Here is an 18,437-nt window from a genome sequence, read left to right as displayed (position 1 = left end):
CAGCGATCAAGTGTATGTGTGAACAAACAATGAATCCCAGGTTCACCGCAGACACACTTAAAAGCTCTGAGTGTCTGTTAAATGGATGTGAGATTCCTCAGTTAGACAGTAGAAACGATAGTACCAGGATTTTAAAAGACTTGCGGCTCTGCAGTGCCATAATTCAGTCTTAAAATGTCTCACTGAGCCAACCACATGGATCTGATTTCCTCGGCTAAAATAAGAGTACAAACCCAATAACAGATACACAAGGAGAGGGAGACAAAACCAAGGGTGGAACTCACGTGGATGAAATTACACCTCTGACTGATGTTTTGTAAAAACAAATTAAAAACTACAACTAGATGTGTATATTGAATGCAAACCTGTAGTGTCAGTACAAACAAACACATACAAACACATGGTCGATAATTCAAATGATTGAAATCGGTGCAGAATTACTGGGTTTTCTCTTCTTCTTTCTGATTAGAGACTAAACTGTGTCACCAAATCTGGATATGTATAGGGATCTGCAGTGGTTTGACTGTGGCTAAATCAATATTCTGCTACATAATCGATGTGTCACCACAGATCGAGACCCCAGATCCCATTGAATTAGAAACACTAGAATGACCACAGGATATACAAACATCTAAATAATAGTTATGGGTTTAAAACATTCAACTTAAACACAATTATATTCATGGATAAAGGATATATGGACGTTTTTATCCAAAGTGACTTACAAATTAGGAACATGAGTGATTCATCATAGAGAGGAAATAAATATAAGAGGTGCTTGTAGTAATACAAAGTTTCAAACATAGTTTACAACAGCACAAGCTAGAACAGAGAGGCACTAAGGAATAGCATCGATTGATGAGAAGAGCTGGATATTGATCAATCGATAGATCAAATACAGGAAAACATTACATGAAACTAAAAATAATTACTAGTAAGATAAGGTTTTACCTTAAGATTCAGAGACATGCATATAATAATATGATTTTTAGCATCAGCATACATGGTCTTTAATATTCCACACAAAACACAGTGATGGTAACGATCAAAATGTCATTATTAAGAGAAGAGATGAACACCACATGACACATGACTCAAAGAAACAACAAATACTGCAACAACAGTGCACATAATCGAGTAAACAACGAGGTTGTAATTTGCATGATTTATTCATGCTGTGGTGCATGCTGGGAAACACAGTCCAGCATCAGCTCTTTGAGTCCAATGAGATTCATCATATTCCTCTGATTCAAAGCTAAACAATGCAACTTTTTTAATAAATAAAAAAATATTATTAATGATTGAGTGTAAAACAAACACACAAAAACAATTATAATCTCTTCACTCAAATATATTTCGATCAATATATTAATAAATAATGTTATAGAGATCTTGGGACAAATTTCATGGTATGTTGCATACATAGTATGCTATTTGTGCGTCACATAAAAAACATACAAAAAAGTAGCTCGGCTGTGAGCAGCATGATACAGTAGCATAAACCTGAAAGTTTCACATCACAACAAGCAAGAAAAAATGACCAAGGAGGAATTGGAACAACTAATTTTGCGCTTCATGCACAGTCCAAATAAAGATACACTGAAAGATGTGCTAAAGTGGAACTACTGCAATTATACTTTAGGTAAACTTTAAATATATTTTCCATATTATTCAAGGATCATCAATCCTCATCAATAGTTGCATTAAAACTTATGCTTAATATTAAGAAATATGAATTGTGCACAAGTAGTAAAACAAATAAAGTTTTATTATAATTTAATCCTTAAAATTATCAGTAAGTCGTGAGCGATATGTAATCAATTAATATGATAATAGTTTTGAACTATATAGGATGAAATAATAATATATTTAAAATGTATTACTTTTTTGCTGGGGAACACCAGTGCCTCAAACCACATTCATCCACACAGAGAAAAACAATGTTCTTTCACAAGAAACTGTTTTTATGGTGTAACCGCTAAAAGTTACAGAGTTTAGCTTAAAGAAGGGAATCAGTTTCCAGCGATTTAAAAAATTTAGTGTTGAGCATTAATTTTACCTTATATACTGTACCTTGTACTATGCTCCTACTGTAAAAACAATGTGCAAGAGAAGCTCACATTCTTTCTCTCTTTTTCTTTTTTTTGTCATACCTGTAATGTAATAGTATGTAGAACAGTGTATGAAAGCTTACAATCCAGACACTCAAGCAATACACCACAATACTGTCACCACCTGAGAGTTATTACTCCCACTGAGGTTCAGGAAGGTGTGCAGGTGTCTTTCACTTCATGCAGCTTCGTTTCGCTTGATGTAGTTTGGTTCTTGTTTATATCATTTCCATTGTGCTTATGAAAAACAGTGTGAGGAGGAAAATGTATCCCCATCTGCTCTTCAAATTGAGCTCTTTTGTGCTTTTCACACACAGTTTTTTCCTCTTTCATCAACTACACCAACCACAGACTTCAGATTTCCTTTTAATGCTCTCTCTCTCTCTCTCTCTCTCTCTCTCTCTCTCTCTCTCATTGCAGATGGCAAAGGCACCGCAATTCATTATTCAGATTCGACTTCATCATTTATAATGGAGGGTGATGCATTTCAAAATGCCTCTCTAAGTCGTGACAAGTGAAACCAGTCTAAAATATGAAGCCCAGCCAGGCCTGAAGGCTGCAGAAACTCAAATCAACACATGGCTGGTTTTAACTGGTCTTACACTCATTTTGAAATGAATGAGTGGGTTTTATTTACAGTTTGTCTCAAGGAAATAAATGCCACCATCTCTAGTTTTCTCCTCAGGAGAGTATGTTTGCCTCTATAAATGCGTAGGAACTCTCTGTTGAGGTTGACTGGCTGGTGGATCTCAGAGCAGCGTGAGGGGAATGAGAAACCATGTGATGCTCATAAGCATTCAATTTAATTGTCAGAATGCAAAGGAAATGATTCAGAAGCTAAACTGAAGGCATCATCCTTCATGGCGAAGCCAGTCCTAAAGGATACAAAACTGTGGAGTTAGTATTTGTATAAACATGACCATATCCTGTTCTTTACACACAAGTAAACACACAAGTGGCACACAAAATAACAATATTTTACAACAAATATAATCATTTTTTTGTTATTGTATCTATATATATGCTGGAAAAACTGTTAACACTGGAAAGAAAAAAAACTCGGAAATTGCAAGCAAATTTCACAAATATAAACACACTAAAATAAACATGGAATTTCAATCAATACAATCTAAAATATAAATAAACTGATGATATACATACAGTTCATTATAATCTTAAAATAATAAATAAAATGCTATAAATATCAATTTTAAAATGTTCATATAAAATGATATAAAATAGTGTACCGGAATAAAAAAAATATGGCAATATTTATACATTTCAGTACTAAAAATAATTCTAAACGGTAAAATATGAACAAACAGTTAACAAATAATATTCAAAAAATGTAAATGAATAAAGCAATTATTGTAAATTGTAAATAGTTCAAATTGCATTAAACTGTGTTTTAGAACATTTTAACCAATATTTTTGTCTATTTTTTATGCTTATTATTACTATTACAGTATAAATCTGTACATTAGCAACATACTAACTTCGAACTATACGTACAGAGCAATGATGCTGCCTAAACAATGAACATCATCTGTCACTCATGTGCTTGCATAAACATTAGGCAGCTGTCTCTGTAGACATCATGCAGTGAAGCTGCTCAGTATGTTTTGGAACAGAGCTACAGACGCAGATCTGTGTCCTCAGTCTCTACGGAAGTGCATTGTGACCTGCCAGAAATTCTGTTCAGTGGGATGCCAAAAAGAGCCAATCAGTTTCATGGCTCCCAGTAAGCCATTCTGCAAATCAAGAGGAACAAGTGACTTAATGTTCATGCCCATCTTCTGTGTGTTTGTGTGAATGTGTGTGTGTTTGTGCACTGGCAACCCAGCAGCAGCAGTGTGCTAACAGGAGACAGATGCACATTACACAATACACGACTAACCAGAGGTCAGAGGCCAGGAAGCCATGTGCATGCAAGCCTTACCACGAACCAACACACATGTAAAACACACACTAATATAAAAAATATCATATGGAAAGAGGTAAGGGAGAGAGAGAGAGAGAGAGAGAGAGAGAGAGAGAGAGAGAGAGAGAGAGAGAGAGAGAGAGAGAAAGAAAGCAGGGTGACGCACACAGCTCTGAAATAGACTGGAAATGACATTTTGCAAAGCGCTTCCTGCTATGAGAGCAATTTTCCCAATGATTTAACCTCAACCGGCATTTATTTTGGTGAACTGTGAGCTTAAAAACAGCTTGCAGCATGAAAAAGCCACTCTCAAAAGAAGAAGAGATTTGCCCATAAAATGAATGGGATTACATGCACAGTATTATTTCTTTTTTTTTTTTGCAGAATTGAAAAGTTCACACTCACATTAATAGTCTTTTTTTATTTTAGCTCGGCTTTGCATTAGCGTCACACAGAGGCGTAAATTTCATCTAACAGTTGGGGGGGGACAATAAACATAAAATTTCTCGAGAGCAATTTTTTGAATGGGACACAAATAATCCAGCTAAAATTTGTTTTGTAAGGATATGGACACACAGAGGAAAGCCGTACTACTAGTGCAGCAGGGAGACCGTGCCAAATTAGATGATGTCAAGCTGTTGTGGTCACGCTCGTGTCCGTTGTAGACATTACTATCCGTCACAGTGTTGCCAAGTCCTCGGCCGCGGGGTAAGGCGATCCCAATAATGTGTATATTAGCCCCCGAAACCCAATTTTTACCGGAGGACCCCACTCGAAACGCGGTTAGTATGGTCTAGTTTTGAGTAGCAATTGGGCGGGTTTTATTGTGAACACCTGGCAACCGTCAAGCAGATAACATTATTATTACTAACACTGTGGACTCATCGAAAAATACATTGGCGTCATGTATTAAAAATAAAATAATAACTTCATCCGATGTTTAAGTGAATAAAATAGCCGACAACCTTAATTACTGGAGTTCCATAACTATTGACGTCTCTCTCACTGGACTTTACCCCTATGATGTCACATTGTTATGATGTTCTCTATATGTTTAGATTTCTTCTTGATTATCTTCTGCTATAATTGAATCCCTTTATCAATATTTCACACAAAAGAGGGGTCAGATTGGACTGACAGCCGGTGGCATGATTCCCCACACAGCTAAGAGGCCACACAGTGCTAACTTCATTACTTCATGCTGGCCTGATCACACAATCCTGCTCAAAATACACACATCTCTGACATCAGACAGGACAAAACCGGATTCTTCTGAATTTGAGGTTAATTATTCTTAGGGAATTTTAGAAAACGCATAACTGTAGAACTCCAGCCTGGTCAAGAATAGAGAGATGTCTCGGCTTTTAGTGCAGAAAAACAACAGCTTGAACAACTTAAACCAGTTTATTGGAGTTTGCTCATCTGGTTTGCTGGATTTAGAGGTGTTTAGGGAATTTGTCCAGCTTGCCAACCAGCTAAAGCATCTAAGAACTACCTCAGACCAGTTTAAGATATTTATTTTTTCAGTAGGGTAACCCTATATACATGAAGGGCTAGGACTGAATCTTGTTTAGTATGTATGAAAGACGGTTAGAATGAAACAGAGAAAAATGGTTATGGCTAAAAAGTCCAGACATAACCTCTCTAGAAAAATGGCATCACTGTGTGAAAACATGATTTTAGACCTAATAGCAGCATTAAACAGTCTGGAGGTGAAATATTACAGCACTTGGACAGATAACCACCTGAGAGAGAAAAACAAATGAGAAAGAGACAGAGGGGGCAAATGTGGAAAGGGGGTTAAACACAGAGAGACTCAATCAGGAAGATTGTGCAGTATACAGCAGAGCAGTTTAATGCTCTTTCCTTTCAAGTGTGACTAGATTACATGTTTTTTTATTACAGATGTCTTTTTTTTTTCATGGTTGGAGTGCCAAAAGTTTTAACACAAAATTGAAAATATTGCCTTTATTACAATGTATACTGCACTGAATTTAGTATACAGTGAAAAATATTAAAATAATTTCTGTATATCCACCTTATATTTAATGTGGAAATAATATATTTTCTGTGAATGTGTGGGACATCCAATATCAGATATACAGTGGGTGGATGAATAGAATACAACAAAGTGCAATATAAAGAGTAAAAGTATTTGGTCTACAACCAGTGTGTTTACAGGTATGATAATAAAGTCATATAACAAATGTCAGTTTGCAATATCAAGCAGCAAAACAAGTTTGGTATAGCATATAGCATCTTATGAAAAAGTATATACATACTGTAGTATATACATATTCTATAATAATTTTCTTTATGCATGGGACACCCAGATGATCTATTACATTTGACCTAAATAATGTGTCCCTTAATGCATGCACTTACCATGACCTTCCATTTCCATGTGACCAGTGAACCAGAAGTAATATCAGCCATGATTTGTATCATGTCTTTTTATCTATTATTTAATGAGGCAACCATGAGTCAAGGCCTATTTTATAAATGATGAGTAGGCATGACTCGCGCACATACATATAATGAGGTCATGTGCCAACAATGCATCATACTGCATGAAAATGCGTTTCCGGACTGTTAACGTCAGCACACGAGCCCGTAAACTGAACTTTTCTGTCAGTTTTCGTGTATGTGCCCTGTCGCTTCTAGTTTCTTGACCCGGACAGAAGCGGAATCTGTGCACCACAGTTTTCCAGGCACTATTTAATTCAATTCAATTCAAGTTTTTTTGTATAGTGCTTTTTATGATACAAATCATTGCAAAGCAGCTTTACAGAAAATTAAGTTTCTACAATATTTAGTAGTAGCTTATAAGTGGTGACTGTCAGTTTATTACATAAAATTAATACAAGAAGTAGTCAACAGTAAATAAAGTAGTTTCAAGTAAATAATTAAACTGGTTAAAAATAAAATAATCTTAGAAAGAAACAAAAAATGTTGCTTACTTGAGCATCAGTAAACATGTTTATCTTTTGAAATAGTTGTGTATGAGTCCCTCAGTTGTCCTCAGTATGAAAAGGCGGATCTGAAATCATATGTTCAGTGCTGGAAAGCTTTCAAGTACTGTATGCAAAAGATGCTTGAAAACCTGAGAAAGTGCAGGACCTGGAGAATTTTTCTGAAGAAAAGTGGCCAGTTGAACTGTTCAGGACAAATTCAATACTCATGAAACACTATCACATGCAAACATGGACCACTATTTATTTCTATTTAATCAGCAATGATTCTGACTAGCAGACTGAATGTAAACGTCTGTTAAATGAAGCTTCATCAGCCCAGTCTAAATAATAATGAACTTATTTTAATGACATTATGCAAATTCTTTAATATGATGTAAACATTTGACTACGTCATCTGCTGGAGCGGCTTCTGTGTATGACAAATAATTGAAGTGAATATTAAAATATTTTTCTTACACAAACGCATGGATTCACTACAGAAGGCTTTCATTCACCCCAAACCTCCACTACACTTACAGACAAAGTGGTAAGATAAAGAAGAGCTGAAGAGGAGTAGAAATGACCAATTGAATCGTACCAAAGAAAGAAATAAAGGATTGCAGAAGATGACATTTCTATCGATCGCAACACATATTCTGCCTGCGGTTGAGACTGCTAATCTCAGGGGCTGTGATATTGGCTCTTAGTGAGAGGCACTGTGCGCGCCTGTCAGACATGTCCAGACACCATGTAAGCTCTTGATAAAGTTATTGTTTTCTCAGACATGGACATGGATTTTCAATTTCTCCCCTCACTCTCATACTTTCAGGGGCACACAATCTCTGACACGCACCCAATCGCAAGATAAGAATTTACTTTCTTTTTGATCAAGAAAAACATCAGATTCAAGTAAAAAAAAAAAAAAAAAAAATGTGTGGCTCTTTCATGTGGAAAGCACATTAGAGAGAGAGAGAGCCAGGCAGACAGAAGGGAAGAAGCATGGGGTACGTGAACGGATGCACTCCCTCAGAGTGGACGGTCTGGACGCGTCTCAGGAATCCTTCCTGTTCCTGTTTGTTGGCCGGAGCGAGTGCTGTCAGCACTGCCAAAGGCATGCTGGGTAACACTGACACATTACAGCCATCCCAACTCACTCACACCAGGAGGATGGGAGAGGAGGGAAGTGGAAAGCGCAGGATGAATGTGAGGGAGGAAAAGGAGATTAGAGGACGGGAGAGCTGAAGAGAGGCAGAACCCCTCTCTGTGCTCACATATGTGAGGGGAGAGTAATCTCTGAGTGGAGCGCGGAGGAATGCCGAACGAAGGAGACGTCTAGGTGTGAGAGGAGAGAGGGAGAGATGAAAGGAGTGTAGGAATGGGGAGAAGGGAGTGAGAAGAGAGGCGGCGTGCCGAGAGAGACACATGGTGTGTAGTGTGTGTTCTGCTCTCTTTCAGTAACACACAGCGGGGTCATCTGCCCATGACCAGCACCATTGTGATATAGTCTATGCAAAGAGGATTTATGTCTAACTAACGAGTTTGGTATAAACCAGCGTGTGGCGAAGATGGTTTGGAAGCTATTTCAGTTTTATTTAATAGGATAGATTATTCAAAAAACAAAAACTCTGTCATGATTCACTCATTCATGTCATATCACTTTGTTTGCTTACATAGAACACAAAAGCAGATATTTTGCAGAATAAATGGGAACTAGAGATTTCTAACTTAAAAATAAGACACAAACGAATCAAGCTAGTGTCATAAATGCAGTTGTTGTGCTCTGTCTTCACAAAGGTAAATTGTTATTCAGCCATAATCTTCTTCTCCATGGAGCCATTACGAGATTAAATTCAGAAAAAAACAAATCAGTATGATTCATGTACGAATCATTCACATCACTTTTACAAAATGTCTCAATTCTTTGAAAATAACTGACTCAGAAGAATGATCTGTCTATGAATCAGACGTACTGTATCTCATGAACTTGTATATGCCAATGTTAAAAAAAGATTGCCATTTACAATTACGTCTCAACGATCTATGAGACTGAAGACTGGAGTAATGGCTGCTTAAAAATCTAGCTTTGCCATAAGAGGAATAAATGCTTTTTAAGATGTATTAAAATAGAAAACCATTATTTTAAATTGTAGCAATATCTCAATATTGTTATTGTACTGCATTCTTCAGCAAATAAAAGCCTTGGTGACTATAACAGACTTCTTTCAAAAATATTCAAAGAAATCATACTAGCTCTAAACTTTTGAATGGTGGTGTAGGTATTGACTACAGAAGACTCAAATATATTGTATGGAACAGTTTTATGACAAGTTTGTTGCTCTCGGTCCTTTTATGTTTCCAGTTGCTAGCTATTCATTGTATTTGCTTAGAAAAGAGCGACAAGTATACAGTTCTTCAAAAACTTTGAGAGTGAGAAAGGATTGGAAAACATAAGAGTGAGTAAATTGAGACAATTTGGGTGAACTGTCCCTTTAACTCGCTTCTGATGTGGTCAAAGAAAAAAAAAAGCGCTATGGCAACAGTAACAGAGCCGGGGGATTTTCAAACTGTCCCTTTCTGTGGGTGTGACTCCTCAGTCCTAGATGACCTTTAATTCATGACACAATAAACCACATAAAACTCTTGGTGGTTAGGGCTTGTGGGTAGTTCTGAATACAAAGGGACTCATTTCAGACATCTTGTTTTCCCATCATGTGTCTCCAGACAGAATGTAGTGTTCACGGTGCTCTGGAGAGCCTGATACACAGAACAGCCCTCCAGAGCTCTGGCCAAAAGCTGCTTTGGAGACATACACCTTCATTTTATAAGAACTTTAATAAGAGAGATGCCTTTAAAACATGCAACTGCAACAAAAAAGTTACAGCATGAAGGTAGTTGAGTTAAATCTGTTCCTGGTTTCAGAAAAAAAAAAAAATTGTAACCAAAAAAACTTGACATGTAAACATATTTTTATATGTTTACGTATCAAGTTGTCTGGAGGAATCAGCATTGCTATGGCTACCATTTCCAGCCCACTGTTCACGGATCAGAAACTGTATATTGTAGCGTTTCTACATTTTGTTCAGGTAGAGTCTGTTCAGCACTCTTGTGAAATTTGTGTCCTTATTACTTAGACTGGGGAGCCTCTGGGGAAAAATTGTCAGCAAAACAAATAATAAAATAAAATAAAAAAATCCTAAGGGTTCACAAGCTTCTCACTTTCTTCCTAGAAAACATTCACATCCAGACAAAAAACTAAACCCACAGTCCCTTCTCAAATGACAAAAATATCAGTATGTATTTTCATTATTCAGTTGTTTCATTACAAAGCTGTCTGTAATACTTAACTCTGATTGGTCAATCAGAGCATTCAGCAGTTTAACCCATATGACTTGCATACGTCAGTGCAACACAAAAGCAGAAGTTTTGAATAATGTTCATGCTGCTCTTTTCGATACAACAGAATTATAGTGACGGGGGCTGTCATGCTCCAAAATGGATGAAAAACATCTTAAAAACAAACCACATTTCAAGTTTTGTGGTAGAAGTATGTTACACTGTTTCATGATTTTACTTCCAAATGGTGAGATGAAGACTTCAGTTCGCTGTGATTATTGTGGACAATAATGGCGTTAAGTGACTCTACTCCTGACATCATAATCAATATCACAGAGACCTACATACAATAGAGACAATTGAGAAGGTTGAAAGGAAAATGAGAGAGAGAGAATCCATAATAAATGGTTGTCTATGGGGGTTTTACTGTGTAATATTCGGTGAGCACTATTGACTGATTTCGCCCCATTGAGAGGAACACAATACCAGATGTGTCAAATGCTCTGTGCTCTGACAACAGCTCAGACCTGCAGTTACAGCTCTGACAGAGGAAATATAGATTAATAAAAATAAAATCAGTCTTGGACAGCCTCCTGTTCCCATGTCTCTCTCCCATCACTGTTAATAAAGCAGCTCTGCACCATTCCAGACTAAGCAGAATGAGATGTACATGTTCATACAGTGTACAACAGGGCTAAAGGACTCCTTTGGATGTTTTTCTCTAAAACAATGAATAGAAAAAATAAAAATAAATACTGACATTGCTGTCTACTGGAAAAGTTAACAGATTCAAATAATTTTTAAGTAATTGAATTTAATAAGGAAGTAGTTTAATTGAAAAAAAAAAAAAAAACATAATTTAGAAGTAATAGGCTATTCTGTCCTGTTTGTAGCCCCCCTCACCGGAACATTCGCTTTTAATAGACGTGGTAGATTGTAGATTTGGAAGTAAACACCCACTCCACTGCTGTGATTGGTAAACAGTTGTGTATGTTTGACAGCAGATGAATACTGCGGTGATTTAGATTTAAAATGCATATAAATCATATAAAAAGATCTGTTTAACAGACAAAGTAATAGTGATCACGCTACTCACACTTGTGTTGTGACATGACAGCCGGATCCAACATGGTTGTCACAGCATTGTATTTTAGTTTCGATCTTTCTGAAAATCCTTGTTTTAAAACAAATCCCCAGTGGAATGAAGTAAACAAAGGACCAAGTCTTTACTGACATGGTCTGGATGTCATTAAAAATAAAAGTTAATTCACTCTTTCCTAATGTTGGCTTGGTGCAGATGCAGTGTTTAGCCACATTATTACATCATAGAGTGACACATTCCACAAGCTGTCATTTTGCCTGACTGGCTTTTATATAAAATGTTTTTTAGACTTACCCACAATTCCGTCCGGCCCGAGACTCCCAATCAAGGGTTGTGGGTTCTAGTCTCGGGCCGGACGGAATTGTGGGTGGGGGTAGTGCACGAACAGCTCTCTCTCCACCTTCAATACCACGACTTAGGTGCCCTTGAGCAAGGCATCGAACCCCCAACTGCTCCCTGGGCGCCGCAGCATAAATGGCTGCCCACTGCTCCGGGTGTGTGCTCACAGTGTGTGTGTTCACTGCTCTGTGTGTGTGCATTTCGGATGGGTTAAATGCAGAGCACAAATTCTGAGTATGGGTCACCATACTTGGCTGAATGTCACTTTCACTTCACTTCACAAGAAAGTTAGTTCTGAAACTTTCAGGAGGTTTTTATAGCACAATGACCTCGTCAAATGTCAAAAAGGAAATTTTGGTTTCTCAGTTCATGACTCTTTTGGGGTAAGAACCTGTTGTGCATGATAGTGATATGGAATGATGATTATTTATTTATTTATTAGAAAATAATAAATAATAATAAAAAAGTCACAATATTTTTTGAGTAGTTTGGTACAAATTGAAAGTATTAAATCAGCTTGAACAAAATTTAAATGAGAAAAAAGTCTTCTCTCAAAACATGAAAAATTTCTACACTGAGATGGAAATTGAATAAGTAATTTTTTTAAATGTACTTGAATTTTATATAAAATAGTGGGGAAATTCTGCAGTATCACTATTTCATTCATTATCATACCAATCTTTTTCCTCCAATCGTGGCATAAAAGGCCCTTCCTTTGATTATATATATATATATATATATATATATATATATATATATATATATATATATATATATATATATATATATATATATATATATATATATATATATATATATATATATATATATATATATATATGTTTGACTTCATATAGGAGCAGCTGTTCATACAGCTCAAGTTCCACTCACAATGGAACTTAAGCTCTAGAGAGATAAGAAAAACATGCACAGAACTCATTTGAATTAACAGCAGACATGGCACACATGTCTTACATATGAGATCGCAAAGACTGCCAACACTCACACAAAACATCGGATTTTATAACTGTCATATGATATGACATGTCCTACAGAATCTCTCTCTCCTCCCACAGATGTAATCAATATCCAGCAATGTCACTGTGAGGGTCACATGGAAACCTTCCTCGCTAATGTTAGTAATTTCCTGCTGCCTGACAGGCTCCTGATGCTGATGGCTGAACCAAATCAACCACAGAGCTGAGCATCATGACACCATGTCTGCTGCAACCGCAGTTCTATAGTGCTGTGCTAAACACTCACCCTGTTACCCGGGTAATGGTTTACCAGGGCGCTCCTAATTTTAACTCTCCATCTGGTCCACACCATGTCTGGAGTCCAGACGTTCAACTACTGCTGAAGTAAACAGAGATGAAGAAGTAGTTCAGTTCTCCCCATCACGACTTAATGCTCTCAGTTGTGAGATCGGAGCAGCAGCAGTGCAGAGCTTGCTCAGGAATGGCAGCAGGCAGGTGTGAGTGCATCTGCACACACAGTGAGGTGAAGTTTTTGGAGGTTGGCCTGGTGTCAAAAAGGGTAGCAAAGAACCCACTTCTCTCCAGGATAAACATCAGGGACAGACTGATATTCTCCAAAAGGTACAGGCATTTAGATTGCTGAGGACTGGGGTAAAGTCATTTTCACTGATGAATCCCCTCTCTGATTTTTTGGAATGACATGAATAAAGAATGGTACAAAAACATACTTCCAAGAGCAACTTCTCCCAAACATCCAAGAACTGTTTTGTGATGAACAATGCCTTTTTTTAAGCATGCTGGAGCACCTTGCCATAAGGCAAAAGTTATAACTAAGTGGCTCGGGGAACGAAACTTTGAAATTTTGGGTCCATGACCAGGAACTCCCCAGACTTTAATACCATTGAGAATTTGTGGGCAGTCCTCAAGAGGCAGGTGGACAAACATGGCGATAATACCACATACTGAGCCACTCAAACTTACTGCAAGGCAAATTCCTTCACCACAACAGCCCTATTTTACATAGTGTTATGTTGGTAACGGTCTAACTTGACCGGTGAGAAATTAAGTAGAGATTAATTGGAAAACTATGATGCATTTTCTGTGATTCTAACTAGTGTTGTTACTGTAAACTACAACTAAATCTATTAAAATAGTTTTCATTAATTGAAACACAACTTAGATGGGGAAGTTGTGGCCTAGTGGTTAGAGAGTTTGTGTGTGTGTGTGTGTGTGTGTGTGTGTGTGTGTGTGTGTGTACTTTGGATGGGTTGAATGCATGAATTCTGAGAATGTCATGTCACTTTCACTTTTGTCGAAATGTTGTCTTGTCAAATAATTGAATAAAGTAAAGTAAAATAAGTACTAAAATTGCTAAAACAACTAAAATGTAAATAAAATATCACAACACAACAGTAATAAAAATGACAAAAGCACATCAAAAAATTACTAAAATTACAATTAAAGTAATAACTGAAAATATGAAAGCAAAAACATAATATTAACAAATACAATTAAAATATATAAATAATAATAAAATTCTAAAATATTAACACAAATTCTGACCATGCATGAATGTAGTAGAATTTTCTTGCAGCTTTAGGCATCATGTTTTCTTGCTGTTTACTACCCTATCACATAAAATATTTTAGGTTGCAACCCACTGGTTGAGAATGATTGATCCAGACGTTTAGTTGAGCTGTGCATGAGCTCAGAGAAATTCATTTGTACATACTTAGTAATGTAAAATAGTTTGAAAGCTACATTTAGATTTCCTCAAAAACCATTAAAGTTTAATTAAATTATATTCAATTAGAACTTGTATATGCTGAATGCACTCTAAGTCACTTTGGATAAAAGTGGCTTTCAAATGAAAAATAATAATTTCAGAAAACATGTCAGAAGTAAGTGGCAATCAATGAGCTGCTGTATAACCCAAAATTTAGAGACATACTTAAAAATTCATTTTGCACCTTTCACAGATACAACCTGAGATCCACTTTATTAATGGTTGCCTGGCAACAACCAATCCACTGGCAGCTCTAAAGCAGACAGAGGTCATGAGGGTGGCATCCTGTTTGGCAGTGGGTAATTGGGGCAAATCACTGTGGGCACAAAACACACATGACCTTGTGACTTTATGGTCTTTTGGGTTATGACTGTAACTGGAATCAAAACAGCCATATGTGCACAAAGGAAGAGTTTGTTTATGCATGAGCACTGTGAGTGTTTCAGAGACACAAAGCTGAAATACGAACATGAACACGACTGAAAAGAAGGATTTTTGGGGGGCAAAAGATGAAAGTCTTCTGTGAGATTGGGGCGTTACAGGCCACTAGATGGAAGAGGCTGAATGGAGGAGGCTGATAGTCAAAGGGAAAGCTGCAGAAATGAAAATGTCAAAATTCTTGACAGAAAAGTAAGTGAGACAAAGTGTTTTAGTGTGTGCGAGTGTAAATGTATAAGGGAGTCAGAGGTAAACTGAATAAAAGACTAGCTGAGAGAAAGAACTGAATTGAGAGAAATTCTCCAGAGGGTAGAAACCGCAACCTCTTATGTCATATGACAACCATGAGGCAACAGTAATGTAGCTCGCTGAAACACACACACACACACACACAGAGAGAGAGAGAGAGAGAGAGAGAGAGAGAACGATCGAAGTGCTCTTCCTCTTCCTTAAAATATCCCCAAAAGATCTTTGCTAGCAGAAATGTTTTACTCCACATGCCTCTGAATAAAAGCACATCAAAGTTTGCTTAAAAAGTATGCACTGAGTTCACGTCTAGCAGATATACACATTTCAAATTAATAATCTTTCTCTTAAATGGAGCAAAACTACTGAATACTGAGTTGTATCATTGAAGATTCAGATGCGAAACAGCAAAAATCTTTTTAAGCTTTTTACAAATTACACAAGCCCTTTGACGAGTGGCACCCAAACTTCCTGTTTCACCAGACTTCCCCAGACAGAGACCTGCATGTGTTGCAAACAAGCTAATAGAAAAGAGTTTGCTACCAGTTCTGACAGAGATAGCTCACATTGTTTCAATGATTTGTGTGAACTGGCACTTTCCGAAGTTCTGCCCCTTTGGTTACCGATGTTAATTCATAAACTGTGTGATTATCAATAAAATATGCTCAAAATGCAGTGAAAATTGATTGGACTTTATTCTTTTGTGGACTGGAATGAAGTACGACATCCAGAGCATTTTTACTGGATGTGCCATTTTTCTTTGAAGTGATCACCTAAAAATTAAAATTCTTTAATTAATTACTCACCCTCATGTTGTTCCAAATCTTCTAATGACACGTTCAAGGCACTGAAACGTAGTAAGGACATTGTTAAAATTGTTTTTTTATGTTTTTGAGAACATTTGTGATGGTGGATAAATCAGAGCATGGCTTGAGAGACTCATTTGATACCAAGTTAAGAAGGCAAATTGTTGTGTGTGGCACCACAAAACAATTGTGCGATGAAAAAATCATCCTTGAACCATGAGCATAAGTGTCTCAAGCATAATTTTATGAATTTTACCAGAACACTTTTTATCAGAAAGCTGGCTCCTGCATCAGCAGCACCACACACTTGCGTCTTAGTACTCTAGTAATTTTTTTTTTTATTTGTTAAAACAAACAACAAAAAACTATTCTTGTAGCTTCATAACATTGTGGCTGAACAACTAATGTCACATGGACTATTTTAATGATGTCATTTCTGGGCCTTGAACCTGTTTTTTTTTTTGCATTGCTGTCAATGCAGTGTCAGAAAGGTCTCAGATTTCATTTAAAAAAAAAAACTATTTGAGGATGGAAACAATGCTGATTACATTCTGGAGTACTCTCCAAAATGGTGGAAGATGGTAACTTGGGAAGAAGAATTGTTGAATAAATTGTGTTATTATTGTTTTCTTTGTGCACAAAAAAGTATTATTGTAGCTTGGGAAAATTACGGTTGAACCACTGATACCACATGGGCTATTTGACCTATGTCCTTAATATGTTTTGGACCGGAAAAGCTCTCAGATTTTTTCAAAAATATCTTAATTTGTGTTCCGAAGATGAACAAAGTTCTTTCATACTGTATTTGGAATGACATGAGGTTGAGGACATGAGTAAATAATGACAGAATTGTAATTTTTGGGTGAATTAACCCTTTTAATACAACATTTCCATGTTTGGGTGAACTATTCCTTTAAGTAAATGTTAAAATTATGCAGTAAACATAATTGAAGCATAATTAGTGTAACAAAATCAGAGCAAATGCTTTTCACAGTCAAGTTTATTTTATTTTTACAGTGTTCTCCCTACAGTACTGTGAACTCTTTATTTGACTACCAAATGCTACACATTTGGTTATGACAAAAATAAAGAAGCATTTCTTTGAGGAAAATTTTTATTTTATAATTTCGATGATGTTTTATTTAAAACCACCCAAACATACTGATCCTCTTAGACTTGCATTATAAGACATCATATATTGCATTATATATTTTTTGAGGGAATGATTTAGGACATGATTAACATTTGTAAGGCAGGGCATAGCGAGGGGTCAGCTGGTTAAGGAATCAAGTCAGCTGCATAGCAGTTCAGTACAGTGGGCCAGTGCAGTTCAGTGTGTCTTTAGTCCTGAGATTAGAGTGCAGAGCCACTCCTGTTTTTACAGACTGCAGACCAGCCGTCCACAGCCTCAGGAGTTCGGTAATTAAAGCAGGATTGAACGCTATCAAGAAAAGCAGCTTATCTTCAATACAGCCAACCATGCAGGCAGGCAGAGCTTCACGAAGACACACACTTGCTCACAAACACACATACATCCTGCATCTATAATCCCACCGAATACATCAGAAACCCTGGGACCAAGTGGGAAGTATTTTCGAGATTTGCCAAATTTCGAGAAAACATTCTTCTCTGCATGCCTATTTGCAACGTAACTTCTCCTCTGGATAAATGTAGCTGTCTTTAAGACACAGATCTAAGCATCTGTTAGCAGATTCATGGATTTACGCTACATGCAATGCGATGCACAGCAATTTGCCTTCTTAACATGGTATCAAATGAGTCTCTCAAGCCATGCTCTAAATTATCCACCATCACAAATGTTCTCCAAAAGCACGCAAAACCCCTTCAGTACGTCATGCATCACAGGCCCAGTTTGGTTGCTTTAATGAGCTGTAATCTCTAAGCCTTCGATTCATGCTTGAACCTCAAATAACTCTGATTCTGCTCAGAGGGGAATGTTGTCCTTTAAAATGTGACACCGCTAACACTGTCTGCAGCCTGAGCGCGCCGGATTTATGCTCTGATTAATGAGAGCGTCTTTAAATGGGGTTAGATCAGGTTCTCTCCGCAACCTTGTCTAACAAATCATGAACATTCTCTTTCTCCCTCTCTCGCTCTCCATTGGGGATATTAAATTTTCCCAAGTCGAGACTTAGAGGCTCCAGGGATCAATGCGAGCTGCCTGTCCAATTTTTTAAAAAGTGAATGGAGATTAATTACGATCTCCTAATGAGCAGGCCACCGTGTTAGAATTACGTTTAAACTGTGAAATATGAAATGTTTTCTCAGCTACGTGTCCACACACCCTCTGGCCCCCCTGCTGTGTTCAGGTAGAAAAGAATGAGAAGAGGTGGGCAATGTTCATATGAGGGAGAATGTTCACAGAGTGCGCAGTCCACTAAAGCAGTGGTTATCAACAAGGAC

This window comes from Carassius auratus, chromosome 17, assembly GCF_003368295.1.
Source record: "Carassius auratus strain Wakin chromosome 17, ASM336829v1, whole genome shotgun sequence".
NCBI classification, from domain to species: domain Eukaryota; kingdom Metazoa; phylum Chordata; class Actinopteri; order Cypriniformes; family Cyprinidae; genus Carassius; species Carassius auratus.
The sequence above is the reverse complement of the archived record's forward strand: the minus strand, read 5'-3'. Positions refer to the sequence as shown.